Consider the following 17,650-nt stretch of genomic DNA (forward strand, 5'->3'; position numbering starts at 1 on the left):
CCAATGTTCATTCCAGGCACCACTCAAATGTCAAATCTATACAAAAATACAATCCTTTGTCGCTCTCCACCTCCCGTCCTGCATTTTTTCCCCATGGCATCTGACATAGTGGCCCTGTGTTTGTGAGTGATCTCTCCCCTCTCTAGAAGTAAGATCTGAGAGAGAGAAACACTGTCCATAGCTGTTTCCGCAGTGCTTGGAATGGTATCTGGCACCTCATAAGCAGCCAATAAATATTAGCTATTCTTGTTGAAAACAGGCATTATTCAGCCCCAATCAAATGTTCCAGACACAAAGCATTAAGTGTAAGGTGATAAGAGACTGTTTTGCTAACAAAAAATATTTATTATTTGCTAACAAATAATAAAAGCTAAAAGTGTAGCTTTTATTATTATTCGGGTATGGCGAGGCCAACAGAGCAGGACATGATTGCCATTGAAAAGATGGGTTGTCATACTCGCAGATCCCAAGAGCAGGAGGCATGCCCACTGCACAGGGAGCTCCAGGGTCAGACAGGAGGCCGAGGGAAGAGAAAACGTGGGCAAGAGCCTTTGTTGGTTGTGGCTTGTTTTTGCCTTTGGTTTTGGTTTTTGATTTTTCTTTTGGCGGGGAGGTTCTGTGAGAAGGAACAGGAGAGGCGGCATAAGCAGGTTTAGGACCGACTGGTCTGAATAATTTCAGCAGGCTCTGGGGTGTATGGGGTCGTGCCTAGTTGTCTGGTACCGGGAGTGTGAGAGGCAGCAGAGGAGGGATGGGGGTGTGAGCTCTGGCTTGGGGGATGTGCTTACGAAAGCCACATTCCTTGGGCCAGGTGAGGTTTTGCTCTCTGTACAGATTAGCTCGCCCTGGGAAGGGCAGTCCGTCCCACCACAGCCAGTGGGACTCCAAGATGACAAAGCATCAAAAATACTGAATAAAGAGACATGATTAATACGGTGGTCGAATCTCCCCTGGGCTGGGGCTGGAGGGGGGAGCAGGAGTCAGACCCTACGGAAGGGAGGGATTCCTCAAGCCAAATGACAGGGATTAAAGTGGGGTAGCAAAGCCCACTCACGAGAGCTTACGTTGGTGGCAGAGGCCACGAGAGAGCTGGAGCAGACGTACAACATGAGTGGGAGAGCCTCCTGCTATCTTAAAGCCAGAAGATTTAGTAGAAAACTATCTGCTCGCAAGACAATTGGTTGAAAGGGGAACATCTAATGCTGGCCTTTCACACGTGGGTCATTTTGTTACTCCAAGTGAAAGTCTTGCAAAACTATGTGTGCTATATACATTTTCATCTATAAAATCAATCTTTGTCTATTTGAATAAAAAATATATAAAGTCCTTTGGTCAGGATCTTTTCCCCGAGTATTTTTAAAATACATAATTCATTTTCAATTAATTTTTCCTATTCTATTGTGCTTAATAACAAAACACTGGAGGTATCACAAGTGCTTCTGACAAGGAATTAAGTGTCCCCGAGCCCCACACTTTGAAGGTACGGCATTCTGCCTTCCAAGTGACCATTTTATTACGATTGTGGCCTGTCAAGGAAAGAAAGAAGCCTCTGGTGACCAAGCAAGGTTTGTACTTCAAAAAACAGGACAGTAACTTTTTCTAAGTCATTCATGCAACACACATTTATGAAGCATTTTGTTGGCTGGGCCTTGTCTTAGGTGATCAACACGAAACTTGTCTTCACAGAATTTACAGCCTGGGAGGTAAGAACAGACATTAACAAGTTTATATTTAAATTTACTCCTTTTCAGGCTGCTTACACCTTGAGTGATAAACGTTGTTCATTTTTAGCTATTCTTTTGTCTTCAAAAAATCCGAATCTGCAGGCCAGTGCTAATATTACCATGCAGTAATCGGAAGAAGACAGTATAATCTGAGAGGTAACACCCCATTAAAATAAACTCAAGTAGCAGTAGCTGTTATTGTCAGCAACAACTGCAAGAACAAGACTGACAGTGTTTCATTAATCGGAAATAGGAAACATTAATATTAAATAATAAATTCTGTGAAGACAGGTTAAAGTGTTTATCACCTAACACAGGCCCAGCCCTAGAAAATATTAATAATATTAAATATTAATTAGGTCTCTTTGCCAGCATCTTAGATCTGTTCCTCAGGCACTAACAGACAGCCTCCTCTGGCCAAGCCACCATGCTAGACGCCATGCTAGACAGAAAAGCCGAGTTAGAAATGGTTCCTGTCTTCAGGCAGTTATAGTCCGGGATGTAACAGAAAACTGAAAAATCTAACTTTGCTTTCGATAAGCAGAAACACTCATACACATCCAGCCTCTGTACTCTCATTAACAAAGATTTTTAGAAACTGCTAGTACCTGCTATCATTTTCAAGTTTAATGAAGTATTAAAGCATAATCAATCCCCACATAATCCTTTAACATGGGTCATCACAAGATAATTACTGTAAGTTTCATTACAAAAATAAAAATTCATAATATCTTTATCTTTATCCTAAAGATACAACTGCAAGTTCAAGGTTTTGGGATAGATAAGTTCTTCTAGTTCCGTCTTTGTGAATCTGGGCCTGCGCCTGTCATCTTGTTTGGAGACAACACCCGGAGTATAAGTGCATGGACTTTAGGAATAGGAGTTTGGGCCAAGCAGCCTCCTGGCTCAAGATGCTAGAGGTCAGTGGCCCTCAGCACAATTCAGTGCAATGCCCCCTTTTGATAGCAAGTGCCTTGTAAGTTTTGCTTGTGTGTGTACGAAATGATTAGAAAGTCCAATTTACTGGCAATGATCAATGCTACTGGCCCCATAAAGTCAGCCCTTTGCATTGGCTTCCATAAGTGACTGGGAATCGGTAAGAGACGCTCAGTACCTTCTCTGAACTTTTCCTCATCCTGGTAGTGAGACTTCTCAATATACAGCTTCTCAAGCTGGACACCGCAGGCATAACCCTTGATTTCCTTCTTTGCCTCATGCATTAGTTGGCTAGAGCTGCCATAACAGGAGACCACGCCTGAGTGGCTTAAACAAAAGAAATGCATTTTCTCACAATTCTGGAGCCTACAGGCACAATATGCAGGTGTCAGCAGCGTTGTTTGTTGTTGATGACAACTTTTTCCTCCCTGTGTCTTCACATGGTGCTTCTTCTGTGTGTGGCTGTGTTCACATTCCCTCTCCTTATAAGGACACCAGTCCTATCGGATTGGGTCTACCCTAAGACCTCATTTAAACTTAAATATCTCTTTAAAGACCTGATTTCCAAATACAGTCACATTCTGAGGATGTGCCTTAGAACTTCAGCACAGGAAATTGGGGAAGACACAGTTCAGCCCCTGACCCCTCACCACCTGCCTATGCACAGTGTCAGCAAATGTTTTCACTTCCCTCTACCTCCACAGCCTCTACCTCCACCATTCCGTCTCCCCCATGGTTCCAGGAGCCTCCTACCTCATGTCTCTGCTTCCGTTCCTGCACCCTCCCCTCTCTGTGCACCAGCAGGAGTGATCTTTCTCAAGCGCGAATGGGATCTGGTCACTGCCATGCTTCGACCCTTACAGTGGTTAACCATCGCAAGAACGAAACCCAAGTCCTACCATGACCTACAAGATCGCGCTCTACCTTCAACCCCATCCGACACTTCTCTCCTCCTTTTCTCTGTTCCCGTAAGCCTTCTTTCACACCACACTCGTTCCCATTTGAGAGCATCTGTTCTCTCTCTGCCTGAAATGCTGTATCCCAGAATTTCTGCATAGCTAGCACTCTCTAATATTCCGATTTCAATTCCCATAGGACAACCCCAAAATCAGATGTCTTCCCTGGCCACCCAGTTCACTTCAGCACAACCCTCTTTCAAATCATCCTATTTTATGTCCTTCTTGGCACTTTTATTTCTGAAATCATCTTATTCTTTTTTTTTACTTGTTTATTCTCTTTTTTAAAATTTGTATTGAATTAACATCTAGTATATTATTAATTTCAGAGGTCGAGCTCAGTGATTCATCAGTCGTATATAACACCCAGTAATCATTACGTCATGTGCCTCCTCAAGGCCCATCACCCCCTCCCCTCCAGCAATCCTCAGTTTGCTTCCTATAACTGAGTCTCTTATAGTTCGTCTCCTTCTCTAATGTCATCTGGTTTTATTTTTCTTTATGATCCTTTGTTTTGTTTCTTAAATTCCACATATGAGTGAGATCATAGGATAACTGTCTTTCTCTTATTAACTTGTTTTGCTTAGCATAATTATCTATCATCCCCTTTCTCATTCACAACTAGGATCTAAACATAAATACTGTCTGTTTTATTCTCCACAGTATCCTCAGTGCCGACAACGTGCTTTGCATATAGTGAACAGTTACAGAATATTTATTAAAGTAATCAATAAATCTGCATGTATATTTACTACACACATTAACATACATTCTTAATACATATTCATTTAAATAAAATTATTTAATATGTTCCTTTTAAAGTCATTTTTACTCAGTAAAATAAATAATATTGTTCATTACTAACCCTCAAATTGTCATATATTTACGTAAAATGATACTTCCATTGGCATTTGGGTAACACAAAACAAACTTACTTTTGTTGCTCTTAAGTACTATGGTTGCCTTTCATCAAGGAGACTAGCATCCAAATCAACCTATCATAAAAAATTATGTCAATAATTAATATTATATCAACAAATCTTAGGTGTTTTTTAAATACCTTCAAATATCCCATCTACTATTCTTGAAAAAAGGTTTAAAATGATAGACCCAGGTAAAGACAAATTTGCACATTACTTGATTCATTCACATTTATAAAAGTAATTGGGAATACTTTAAAGACAGAAGAAGTTTATCTTCTTGAAACAATCCCTCTTTTTTACAATTATACCAACTGAAGACATTACTCATTTTGATACTATTTGAGAGTTAAAAGTCAAGTAATGAAAGGAAATCCGTATTCCTAAGTCATGTGGCAAATCAGCTGCTGCCTGAAGTGCAGAGGCACATGATTAACCTGGTTCACTGTTCTCACCATCTTTAGCAGATAACCTTTGCGTTCTCCAAGTGCCCTCAAGCTGACCTTGTCCTTTTTTTAAGAAGAGCTTGAAAGCCAGCCAGGACATGCTCCCCACCCACATCACAGAAGAGGAAATACACAGGAAGGAGTGGTACATCCAGAGATCTTCCAGTTCCCCGGGCAGGGTGTGGGCTAATCCTCACCACAAAGCATTGGAGGGAAGCACCTACAATCTAGAAAACCATCTCTCTCTTGACAGTTTCCTTGGGTTAAGATAACACTACTTAGGGGCACCTGGGTGGCTCAGTCTCTTAAGCCTCTGCCTTCAGCTCAGGTCATGATCTCAGGGTCCTGGGATCGAGCCCCGCATCGGACTCCTTGGCTTATGCTCTCTCTTGCTCACTGTCGCTCTCAAATAAAATTTTAAAATCTTTTTGTAAAAAAGCTAACACTCTTTAATAAAGGAAGTTCTGACTATGATTTCTAATCTTTAGATGGTGCCTACACTGCTCGAACATTTTCCTGTAGCCTTTGTCTCTACTGTATTCACAGCTTCTCACACTCAGTTACCAGTTTAAGTTTGGTTGAAGTGCTGAAGATAAAGAGCTCACTGAGTTGGAAACAGGAGCTGGTCAGGATAATTGCCTATTTCTGATTGCCAAAGGGATTATGCTGTAATACGATAACCGATGTGGAAATCCATAGCCTCCTGCATGTTGTGTAACTGGGTGGGTGTCTGACAAACAGAGATTTCAATTCTGGTTGAGTCCACGACACAGGTATGCAGAAAGCCTACAGTACTCCCTGACATGGAAAAAACCATGTCGGTAATGAGGCTTTACTTGGAAGTTACGGGCTTGTCCTTTGGCTTTTGTGCTGCTTAGAATATTTTCTGTGTCATTCAAATATCCACTGCTTTCATCTTTCTTCTGCTTTCACATCAATCCCAATAAATGATCTGTAATTCACTCTTTTTTTAAAGATTTATTTATTTATTTGACAGACAGAGCTCACAAGTAGGCAGAGAGGTAGGCAGAGGTGGGGGAAGCAGGCTCTCTGCTGAGCAGAGAGCCCAATGTGGGGCTCGATCCCAGGACCCTGAGATCATGACCTGAGCCGAAGGCAGAGGCTTAACCCACTGAGTCACCCAGGCGCCCCTGAAATTCATTCTTAATAAAGATTTCTGAAAACATAACCTCTCCTATGGATAGTATATGTCATCTCTCTTCTGGGTTACTGGTCCTCTAACTCTTGATACAGGGGAAGCTAGGACATCAGCTATAGACTGCTGTAAAGGGAACAAATCTCCCAAATCATGCAGGCCACAGGCTTAAGTACCTAACCAGCTGGTCCCAGGACTAACACCACAGAAATGTGGCCAGTGATTAAAAAAATATTCCAGTCTGCAACTTAGATCAGCTCCTCACTGATATCCATGAGGAGCACAAGTTGATTTTTTGGTCTTAGCAATAACAATGACAAGACGGTGAGTCTCTAGGTAGTAGCAAGAGTCGAATTCTTGCAGACATTTCTGGAAGAACACGCTGAGTCCAGATGGCCCATCCATTTCGAGTCCCGCCAGAAGCAAATGGCATGTGGGAGAGATTCTGCAACTGATTGAAGAGGAGAGAATATTGCCCAGAACCAGACAATATCAGAGCCCCAATCGAGTGGCCTAAGGATCGGAACAGAAGTTCAGTTCTGATTTCAAAAAGAGGGTAAAAGTGCAGTCATAGAGAATGGGTGTGTTAGTCCAGGGTTCTTCCAGAAGGAGAAGCCAAGACAGGACTAAGCAAGCCAGGATTTTATCAGGAGAAAGTCTACCTGTGAAAGGTAACAGGGAGACAGCGGGGAGGCAGGAACAGCGGTCAGGTAGGGAGCTGGGTCTTCACAAAGCAGGGGCAGGGCAGCTGGCTGAAGAGTCCTAGACCGCCGAGCAGTCTAAGAAAGGCGTGCGAGGCCGGGCCCTGGGAGTACTGCATACCCGAAGTCGGGCATCAGATGAGTCCCGTGTGTATACGGAACAGACGTGTGCAGTGTCCCTGCGCCCTCCGTGATCAGCCGGGACCAGAGCAAACGAGCACGCATGGCCTCAGCTTAAAGGCAGTGTGGGGTGAGCAGCTCGGGCCCTTGGACGCTTACGCCGCGGCCGGTAGTTGGAAATCTGCGCTTCGTCGTGGCTGCGGCGGGCCCCGTGCAGCAGGACTTCTCTAAGGGCTTGGTGAGGAGACCAGGGAAGAGCTTGTGCCGGACACGAGTATTACTAAAGCAAGACTCACCCCAGACCCTGCAGCGGGCCAGTGTGCGCTCCCCACCCACCCCCGGCGGTGGACTGGCTCCAGGATCAGCTCAGAGAGCGGCAGCAAAACCAACAGATGGAAAATTCTCTGTGTAGAGGCAAACAGGAGCCTCTAGGGGAAGGCGTAACTGGAAAATATTAATCCTCCTTTCCCAAACGTATATAAATTAAAGGGAGGCACTAAACTATCAAGTTAAGACCCAGAGCTTTCAATTAAGAAAATAATGACTTCTTGAAAACTTTCCAACAAGATAATGGCAAACTCCTATCCAAGTGTGTGTCCCTTGCATCCTCAGATAACCGTGGTCCTGCCCAGTGTCCCGCGTTATTCAGTAACATCTCATGTTATCCCCCGACCTCTCCTCAGTCAGTCTTCTTCAACAACACACACAATACGGGAGGCAACATAATCTACTTCGTTCTCAGACTGCTGATCTGCTGCAAATAGCATTTCGGTGCTAATGCTTCCAGCTCCAAAACCATTATTCTGTTTTCCAGTCCAAAAGTCTCAGTAAAAATGATAATATTTAGGATAGAATTCATCATAATTATTAAATGTTTATTACATGCTAGAGTCTATCCCAGGCCCTAGGAACTACCAGTGAATCAGATAGAAATGGTTCCTACTATTACAAAGCTTACATTCTATTGGAGGAAAACAATGAATAAAAAAAACATACATTTTTATATGTAAAAATATATATATTTTTATATGGGTGGTTCATTGGGTTAAGCCTCTGCCTTCGGCTCAGGTCTTGATCTCAGGGTCCTGGGATCAAGCCCCACGTCAGGCTCTCTGCTCGGCAGGGAGCCTGCTTCCCCCTCTATCTCAGCCTGCTTCTCTGCCTGCTTGAGATCTCTCTCTCTCTGTGTCAAATAAATAAGTAAAAAATCTTTTAAAATATATATACACAAATTAATTGTTTAAATATCATAGAATAATAGAAAATAAAGAATATAATAATTAAAATATTTCATCTCATATTTCATGTTATTACACTTCTAGTATTATCATTATATATTATATGTAATATTCTTTTTTTTAAGATTTTATTTATTTATTTGACAGAGAGAAATCACAAGCAGGCAGAGAGGCAGAGAGAGGGGGAAGCAGGCTCCCTGCTGAGCAGAGAGTCCGATGCGGGACTCGATCCCAGGACCCTGAGATCATGACCTGAGCCGAAGGCAGAGGCTCTAACCCACTGAGCCACCCAGATACGCCTATATGTAATATTCTTTTAAAGAATAAAAGAAAGACTGGAAAGAAAGAATAAAGGGCAAAGAAAGTGATCTGGTCCAGTCCTCTAGCTTTAGTGACACAGGAAATCTGCAGTGTTGATGGTGACCAACCCCAACAACCGCACCGGGGTAATGCGTGCTCCTGTCTCAATCGCTCCCTCCTCTGCCGCTCTTCTCTGCACAGACACATGCATGAGCGATGACCTGCGAATGCCGGGACCGTCGTGCCTCCTGTGTCCCCACATCTCCTGTGACTCCTCAACAGCTCATTATCAAGTGATTCACACTGAATCCCGGTGCCCACAACTGGACTTGGCAAGTAGTAGGCATATATATTTTAATGAGTGACTAAATGAGTTTAGTGAATGAATTTAACTGAATTGAATAGCAGTCCAGGGAAACCAGGCTTGGTTGATGCCAGGGGTTTTCAGCTATGGGGATGCCTTTGGTTAAGCAGTAAGTCATCTTTGTGGAGTGACTGACCTAATCTCCAACTCAAGAACCTTCTCAGCATCTAACTCACCACCTTCCCCACTGCCCCCCCAGCCATGTCAGAAGGAAAACGTATGCCAAAATCCCATGGATTTAAGTGGATTCATAACCCCAAACTAGTTTCACATAGCACAACAAATGTAGAGAATGTGTTTTGCAACCAATTGTAATGACAAAAAAAAAAAATTTTGGCATGGACATGCCTGAAAAGGAAAACATAGTGTATTATATGCAAAACAAAGGAAGAATGGGCCCAAGTGTTCCTGTGGAAAGACATGACGTCTGTTCCAAATCCTGTGGTACAGATAGTACCCAGGCAGATAGCTAACCACTGTTCTGTGTCACAAATAAGCAAACACTTAGAAAGGGGTCGTCAGGTTAAATCCGCATTTATTTACGGAACTCCTGGTGAATACCCAGCTCTCCACTAGGTGCTGATGAAGATAAAATTTAAAGTATACATGATAGGAAATATGAAATCTCTCTACAGGTCATTAATGTTCATGAGACCATTAGCAGACAATCCCTGGAAGTCTGCAACATTGAGCAGTGTGGGACACAGCGTTTGATCTCTTGGAGCTCAGCAGCAGCGAGTGCAGGGGTTAGAAAGCCTCTTTGGGGACAGTAAAGTTTGTTCTGGGTCTTGATAAGACCATACAAGTCTTATACGGAGAAGACTTGTATGGACAAAATGAAAGTGGAAGGGCCCCCACCCCCAGCATCAGGAAGAGGAGAAGGAACGTGGTATGTGTGATGGGCATTCGGGTGTTAGACATCCCGGCAGGCAGGGTATGTGCAGAGAAATGATGAGAACAGTGTGAATGCCAGTGGCATTCACAAAAGAGAGCCTCTCTCCCAAAAGAGAGCCTCGACATGATGGGTGGATCCGGAAGATTAATTTCCCCGATACTATTTGAAGTCCCAATCGCTGAGAAAGACAAAGAAATGTACCGCTACAGCGAAAGATCTCCACAAGGATCCAGTTGAGCTTATGTTCACTGTGAGCAGGGTGGTGTCAAGAAAGGGAAAAAGTCACAGGACAGAGGAAAAGGGATCCTGCCCTTCTGTCCCTGTAGCCTTCCTCCCGTGGCCCAGGGCATCCTCCCGGCCAACGAGAGGGGTCGCTGCAAGGTGATGTACCATCTGATCTGGTACTGACGGAAGCTTCAGGAAAGGAAAGTCTAAATCTTTTTCCCTGTCTCCCTCCTTCTGTCCCTGGGATAAGACAGAACCAGTGAGGCAGGGGCCCAGACAAGCGTGTATAGGAGTATGTCTGTGGTAAGAACAGTCCTGGATATGTGACAGAATGAAGCCAGAGATCCAGAAATAGTAAGAAATCAAGATCTCTGCATACAGTTGCAGATGCTCAAAAACTCCCTTAAATCTAGCAAAATGCAATAGTGAGAATTACAAGATATTACAGGATATGGAAAATATCCCCAGATCCTCACGCATTCTGCAATAATCATCTTGTCTGGTGAGCACCAGACAAGGCTTCCCACACTTTACCAGGAGGTCCAAAGTAAATTCTTTCATCCCCTCCAAAACCCTAGTCTGTTGCCCAGCGAAGCCAAGTAATAGGCACCCTGTGCAAACCACTCCTGCTCAGTTTGGTATCCAAACCACAGACTACTTACGGAATTTGAAAACTGGGGAGCCAAAGTCCATAAAAAGTCCAAGAGCCTGACCAGGTAGCTACTGTTGTCCCATCATCTTGTAACAAACTTAATCATCTTGAAGGGAGGAGCGGATTTTACAACCTCTTAAATTCTTTGCAGCCCCTTAAGGAGGCAGAACTCTGTATTTCCAAAGCACACTAGAATCCCCAAGTAGCTAATCAGCCATTTAATAAAAATATACTTATTGAACACCAGCTGTGGGCTTAGCAGTGCCCTAGGTAGAAGAATAGGAAGATCTTTGGTCTTTGAGGTAAAGAAGCTCACCACCTAATGGCTGAAACAGGGCACCGTTAAAGAATAATTTAGAACGAAAACATACAAATGTCCCACAGCTACTGGAAAGGTGCTCAGCATCACCCATCATCAAGGAAATGTGAATCAAAACCACGGTAAGACTTAGCCCCTCCTATCAGAATGGTTTATGAAAAAGACAAATAACAAATATTGGTAAAGATGTAGAGAAAAGGGGGCCCCTGGCCATTGCTGGCGGGCATGTAAGTTGGTGTGGCCACTCTGGAAAAGAGTATGGAGATGCCCCAAAAAAGTAAAAATAGAACTACCCTATGATCTAGCAATTGCACTCCCAGGTATTTGCCCAAGGAAAACAAAACAGTAATTTGAAAAGATACACACCCCCATGTTCACCCCCATGTTCAGCATTATTTACAATAGCCAAGATATGGAAACAATCTAAGGTCCCCTGACGAATGAGTGGATAAAGACAATGTGGTATCTATAAATACAATCAAATATTATTCAGCTATAAAAAAGAATGAAGGTTTTTTTTAAAGATTTTATTTATTTATTTGACAGACAGAGATCACAAGTAGGCAGAGAGGCAGGCAGAGAGAGAGAGGAGGAAGCAGGCTCCCCGCTGAGCAGAGAGCCTGATGTGGGACTCGATCCCAGGACCCTGAGATCATGACCTGAGCCAAAGGCAGAGGCTTAACGCACTGAGCCACCCAGGCGCCCCAAAAAGAATGAAGTTTTGCCACTTGTGACAATATAGCTCAAACATGAAGGAATGATGCTAAGTGAAATAAGTTATAGAGAGAAAGACCAATACCATGATCTCATTTATATGTGCAACCTTAAAGAACAAAACAATTACCAAAAAACCCCCAAGCTCATAGACACAGAGAACAGACTGGCAGTTTTTGGAGGTGAGGAATAAGGAGCAGGGAAAATGGGTGAAGGGGTCAAAAGGTACAAATTTCCAGGGATAAAAAAAAATGAGCTATAAGTATGTAATACATACACAGCATGGTAACTTTAGCTAATGATACTGTATCATAGATGTGAAAGTTGCTGAGAGTAAATGTTTCAAGTTCTTATTATAAGAAAAATTTTTCTGAAACTGATAGATGTTAACTAGGCTTACTGTGGTGATCATTTTGCAATATATAAAAATATTACATCATAACATATACCTGAAACCAATATAATGTTACATTTTAATTATGCATTAATTTTTTTAAAAAAAAGTATTCTTCTTACACTAAAAAAAAGTTTAGAATGCTATAAAACTGACTAGAAAAAGATTGGGAGGTCAGAAAAAAAGAGTCTGGTGGAAACTGGAATTTTGGGAAAAGCTACTCACAACATCACCACCCACATGAGTGTCAAACCCTAAACACGCTGGGAAACAAGCCTAATTGGAAACATTTGCTCTGAGTCACAGCCTTGGGGAAACAATTAGGGAAAAGTATGTTTTCATTGTGTAAGAAAATGGTTCATCTTGGTAGACTTGTCTTTTAAAGTAGAACAGCTCAGGGGCACCTGCGTGGCTCAGTGGGTTAAGCGGCTGCCTTCGGCTAGGGTCAGGGTCCTGAATAGAGCCCCATATCAGGCCCTCTGCTCAGCAGGGAGCCTTCTCCCTCTTTCTCTCTGCCTGCCTCTCTGCCTACTTGTGATCTCTGCCTGTCAAATAAAGAAATTTTTAAAAAAGTAGAACAGCTCAATAAGTAAAATTGAGTCTTACAGAAGGCTATTCTGCATTGATACTGTACGCAGTTTCCAGAAAACAGACCCTAATCTAAGACAGGAATCACCAGAAAGAGAGCCAGCCATATTTGTAGAGGCTGAATGGGCTTCGGGGATGCAATCTGAACTGGGGTAAGAGCATCTCTTATAATAGGTCACTTCTCTATTAAGCCCAACCACATCCGCAAGTGAGAGAGGGCACCAGGAATGAAGACGCCAGCACAGCCGTTCCGAGACGGTGCCGAGTAAACCAGGATGCTTGGCCACTCTGCTTATGGAAAATACACTCTCTACCCACCTGACCTTCTTCTACCGTCAAAGTTCCACCGTTAGAAATACATTGCTTTGGATTAAGACACTGATATCTCTTAAAAGCCAAATGGAAAACCCAAAAGACTCCACCCCCAAACTACTAGAACTCTTATAGCAATTCAGCAACGTGGCAAGATACAAAGTCAATGTGCAGAAATCAGTGGCTTTCTTATACACTAACAATGAAAATACAGAAAGGGAAATTAGAGAATCTATTCCATTTACTATAGCACCAAGAACCATAAGATACCTTGGAATAAACCTAACTAAAGAGGTAAAGGATCTGTACTTGAGGAACTATAGAACACTCATGAAAGAAATTGAAGAAGACACAAAAAGATGGAAGACCATTCCATGCTCTTGGATTGGAAGAATAAACATTGTTAAAATGTCTATACTGCCTAGAGCAATCTATACTTTTAATGCCATTCTGATCAAAATTCCACCGGCATTCTTCAAAGAGCTGGAGCAAATAATCCTAAAATTTGTATGGAATCAGAAGAGACCCCGAATCGCTAAGGAAATGTTGAAAAACAAAAATAAAGCTGGCGGCATCACCTTACCTGATTTCAAGCTTTATTACAAAGCTGTGGTCACCAAGACAGCATGCTACTGGCATAAAAACAGACACATAGACCAGTGGAACAGAGTAGAGAGCCCTGATATGGACCCTCAACTCTATGGTCAATTAATCTTCGACAAAACAGGAAAAAATATACAGTGGAAAAAAGACAGTCTCTTCAATAAATGGTGCTGGGAAAACTGGACAGCTATATGTAGAAGATGAAACTCAACCATTCTCTTACACCATACACAAAGATCAACTCAAAATGGATAGAAGACCTCAATGTGAGACAGGAATCCATCAGAATCTTAGAGGAGAACATAGGCAGTAATCTCTTTGATATCAGCCACAGCAACTTCTTTCAAGATATGTCTCCAAAGGCAAAGGAAACAAAAGCGAAAATAAACTTCTGGAACTTCATCAAAATCAAAAGCTTCTGCACAGCAAAGGAAACAGTCAAAAAAACAAAGAGGCAACCCATGGAATGGGAGAAGATATTTGCAAATGACAGTACAGACAAAAGGTTGATATCCAGGATCTATAATGAACTCCTCAAACTCAACCCACACGAAACAGACAAACACATCAAAAATGGGCAGAAGATATGAACAGACACTTCTCCAATCAAGACATACAAATGGCTATCAGACACATGAAAAAATGCTCATCATCATTAGCCCTCAGGGAGATTCAAATTAAAACCACATTGAGATATCACCTTACACCAGTTAGAATGGCCAAAATTAACAAAACAGGAAACAACATGTGTTGGAGAGGATGTGGAGAAAGGGGAACCCTCTTACACTGTTGGTGGGAATGCAAGTTGGTGCAGCCTCTTTAGAGAACAGTGTGGAGATTCCTCAAGAAATTAAAAATAGAGCTTCCCTACGACCCTGCAATTGCACTCCTGGGTATTTATCACAAAGATACAGATGTCGTGAAAAGAAGGGCCATCTGTACCCCAATGTTTATAGCAGCAATGGCCACAGTCGCCAAACTATGGAAAGAACCAAGATGCCCTTCAACGGATGAATGGATAAGGAAGATGTGGTCCATATACACTATGGAGTAGTATGCCTCCATCAGAAAGGATGAATACCCAACTTTTGTAGCAACATGGACGGGACTGGAAGAGATTATGCTGAGTGAAATAAGTCAAACAGAGAGAGTCAATGATCATATGGTTTCACTTATTTGTGGAGCATAACCAATAGCATGGAGGACAAGGGGCGTTAGAGAGGAGTAGGGAATTTGGGTAAATTGGAAGGGGAGGTGAACCATGAGAGACTATGGACTCTGAAAAACAGTCTGAGGGGTTTGAAGTGGCGGGGGGGTGGGAGGTTGGGGTACCAGGTGGTGGGTATTATAGAGGGCACGGCTTGCATGGAGCACTGGGTGTGGTGAAAAAATAATGAATACTGTTTTTCTGAAAATAAATAAATTGGAAAAAAAAAAAGCCAAATTCCCCTTTCCTGAGTCGCTTATCAACCCTTTCTCAGTCATTCACCACTAGCCTGTTTTCCAGATCCCCTCAAAGAGACAGCATCACCTGGAGAGAAGGCTTGGAAGGTTCGGAGGGAAGGTAAACCTCCCCCGGACTCACACGCTCCTTCCCTGACTCACATGCCCCTCCCCCATCACACGCTCCGCCCCCAGGGAGATGCTCCTCCCCCCGGCTCGCAGGCTCCTCCCCCAGTGAGATGCTCCTCCCCCCCTCACAGGCTTCTCCCCCAGTCACACGCTCCTCCCCCCAGTCACACGCTCCTCCCCCCGGCTCACACGCTCCTCCCCCAGGGAGATGCTCCTCCCCCTGGCTCACACGCTCCTCCCCCCAGTCACACGCTCCTCCCCCTGACTCACACGCTCCTCCCCCATCACACGCTCCTCCCCCGACTCACACCCCTCGCGCTCCTCCAGCTGCGTGCTCACCCCCCCCCACCCTGTGCGCTCTCAGGGCGTGTGCGTTGCTCCCGCGGTCCCAGGGGCCCACGGGCTTTCCTCTCTCTCTCTCTCCACTTTTTCTTCTCGTGCTTCGAGACAAACAGGGCTGCGCACCGTCCTCCAGCCCCTGCCCGCAGGGTACGCGCGTTGCCCCTCTGAGTGGGACAGGCCCTTTCCTGGAACGCCCCGGCCGCTGTGCGGTCGCCGCCAGAGCGGTCCCCGCCGCAGCGACCGTGCGGCCTGCCGGTGCCCGACCTAACGAACGCCCCGGGCCGGTGCACACCTTCCCCTGCTTCCGCTCCCCTGGAGAGGAGCCGGCAAAGCGTCCGTCCCAGCGCCGTTCGCTGCGGGACCCTGTGGTCTGAGCCTAGGGCGCGGGCGTTCCGGTGTAGCGTCCACGGGGCAGCGCATCGGGTCCCCGGGGCCCACCGAGGGGACAATAGTGTGACATGCTCCGCCGCTGCCTGGTCCGGAGGAGCGAACGCTCAGCGCGAATGACGGCGGGCACCGCGGCGGGGAAGCCGGCGCCCCGTCAGCACCGGGGGGCATTTCGCCTGCCGTGTCCTGGAGTCGCCGAGACCCAGACGACGCACCGCTCGGGCCGGTGCCCTCCTCCTCTTGCCCGCGCATCCCAGTGCCGCAGCCCGCGCCCGCACGCGGTGAGGGCCCGGTGGGATCTGCGGGACGACCGCGTGGACGCGAGCCTTCTCCACGCTTCCCGGGTCGGAGTTCCCCGACGCTCGCTGCACGAGCCGTTGGAGAGGACACGCCGGGAAGACATCAACGTTCGCTGCTTTAATCAGCTCGAACAGCTCCGTGTCATCCTCAGTAAACGGAGAACCACGGCCACGGTTACCCTACAAGGGCGGTAGGAGACAACCCACGGAAGGGTAACACTTTCTGAAGAGCTGCGGGTAGTCTACGTGCGTTCCTTGACCTCCGTCTGATCTTCAGCCAGGTCGTGGAAAGTCGAGTGTGAACCTCAGGCTGCTGTCGCCTCCGTGGTTTGAGCTACAAGAAACAGCAGGGTGCTGGGAGGCCGTGGAGAGCTGGGACCATCCAGGAGAGGGACTCCCTGCTGGCGGGGCGGGGGAGGAGCCCGGGGATACCTTCTCCCTGGTCTGAACCCATTTCTGCCTCCTGGTCCTCCATCACACCCAGGGTCACAGCTGAAGAGGCAGCTCCAGGGCACTTTGAAAAATGCTCTCTGTTGTTTCTGTCTTGCTCACTTTAATCTACCACATAACTATGGGCACATTATCATGCATCTGATTAAGTACCTGAAGTACCCCACTTGTATCCCCAAAGGTGCTGTCAGGCTGCGGGAACTTAGAAGGAAAGACCCCCGAGCTCATGACTTTCCTGATCACTTTCAGGTAATAGCCATTTCTGCGGTCTTGTTAGGTCACAACTACACTCTTAATTCAGAAAATGGAAGATCTGGTCTCCCATGTGAAGATCAAAAACTTGGACTTCATTTAAAGTTCTGATCTTTTGTCTAGTACCTCCACCTGGGTCTGATACCAAGGGAGCATAAGGTCCTGGAAGGGGGGCCTGAAGCTTTTTTTTTTTTTAACCACTTTATGCCTCCACTCTCCCTCCCCATGATGCCAACGGGAGAGGCTTCTGAAGCTCCCAGGAAGGCCAGGAACGGAGTAGGAGGGAAGGAAAAGAGAGGTTAAAAAAAAAACACTGAGCAGGGGGCAGAGTGGGGTGGCCAAAGATCAGTTTCACTGGTATTATCATATTGCAGCTTCCAGGTCTCTGGGCAGGCAGATATTTATAACTAGTTCTTACTTGTATGGATGTCTTGGCTTATACATCAGGGGCCCCAAACAATGGTGACCTCTCCCCAGTAGCTCTCTTGACCCAGAAGAATGGACCCTATCCTGGCAGACACTTCTGTAGCCCTAATAGAGAGGACCTAATATGGCCCCATATTAGCTCTCTTTTGGCGAACCACATCAGGCCCCCCAGGAAACCCTTATATATGCTTTGTCTCAATAAACTCTGGGGTTCTGGCCAAACGCAACACAAACGCAATGCCCTATCACAGTCAGCCAGCCCAAATCCCGTCCTCTCGATTTCCCAGGCAATATGAGGTAGACCAAAATTCCACAGAGCCCCAACTGCTCTCCAGGTGGCGGGACCGAGCCTCACGACA

General features: G+C 45.2%; 1 long non-coding RNA gene across 1 annotated transcript in view; it reads right to left on the reverse strand.

The window, feature by feature from the left end:
- Positions 1-4,551: 4,551 nt before the first annotated feature.
- Positions 4,552-17,650, reverse strand: part of LOC122918482 — a 35,035-nt gene continuing 21,936 nt past the window's right edge. Inside the window, exon 3 of the long non-coding RNA XR_006386615.1 lies at positions 4,552-4,611. This is a non-coding gene — a long non-coding RNA (uncharacterized LOC122918482). The remainder of the gene's footprint in view (positions 4,612-17,650) is intronic.

The sequence above is a fragment of the Neovison vison genome, chromosome 10, assembly GCF_020171115.1.
Source record: "Neovison vison isolate M4711 chromosome 10, ASM_NN_V1, whole genome shotgun sequence".
Classification (NCBI taxonomy): Eukaryota; Metazoa; Chordata; class Mammalia; order Carnivora; family Mustelidae; genus Neogale; species Neogale vison.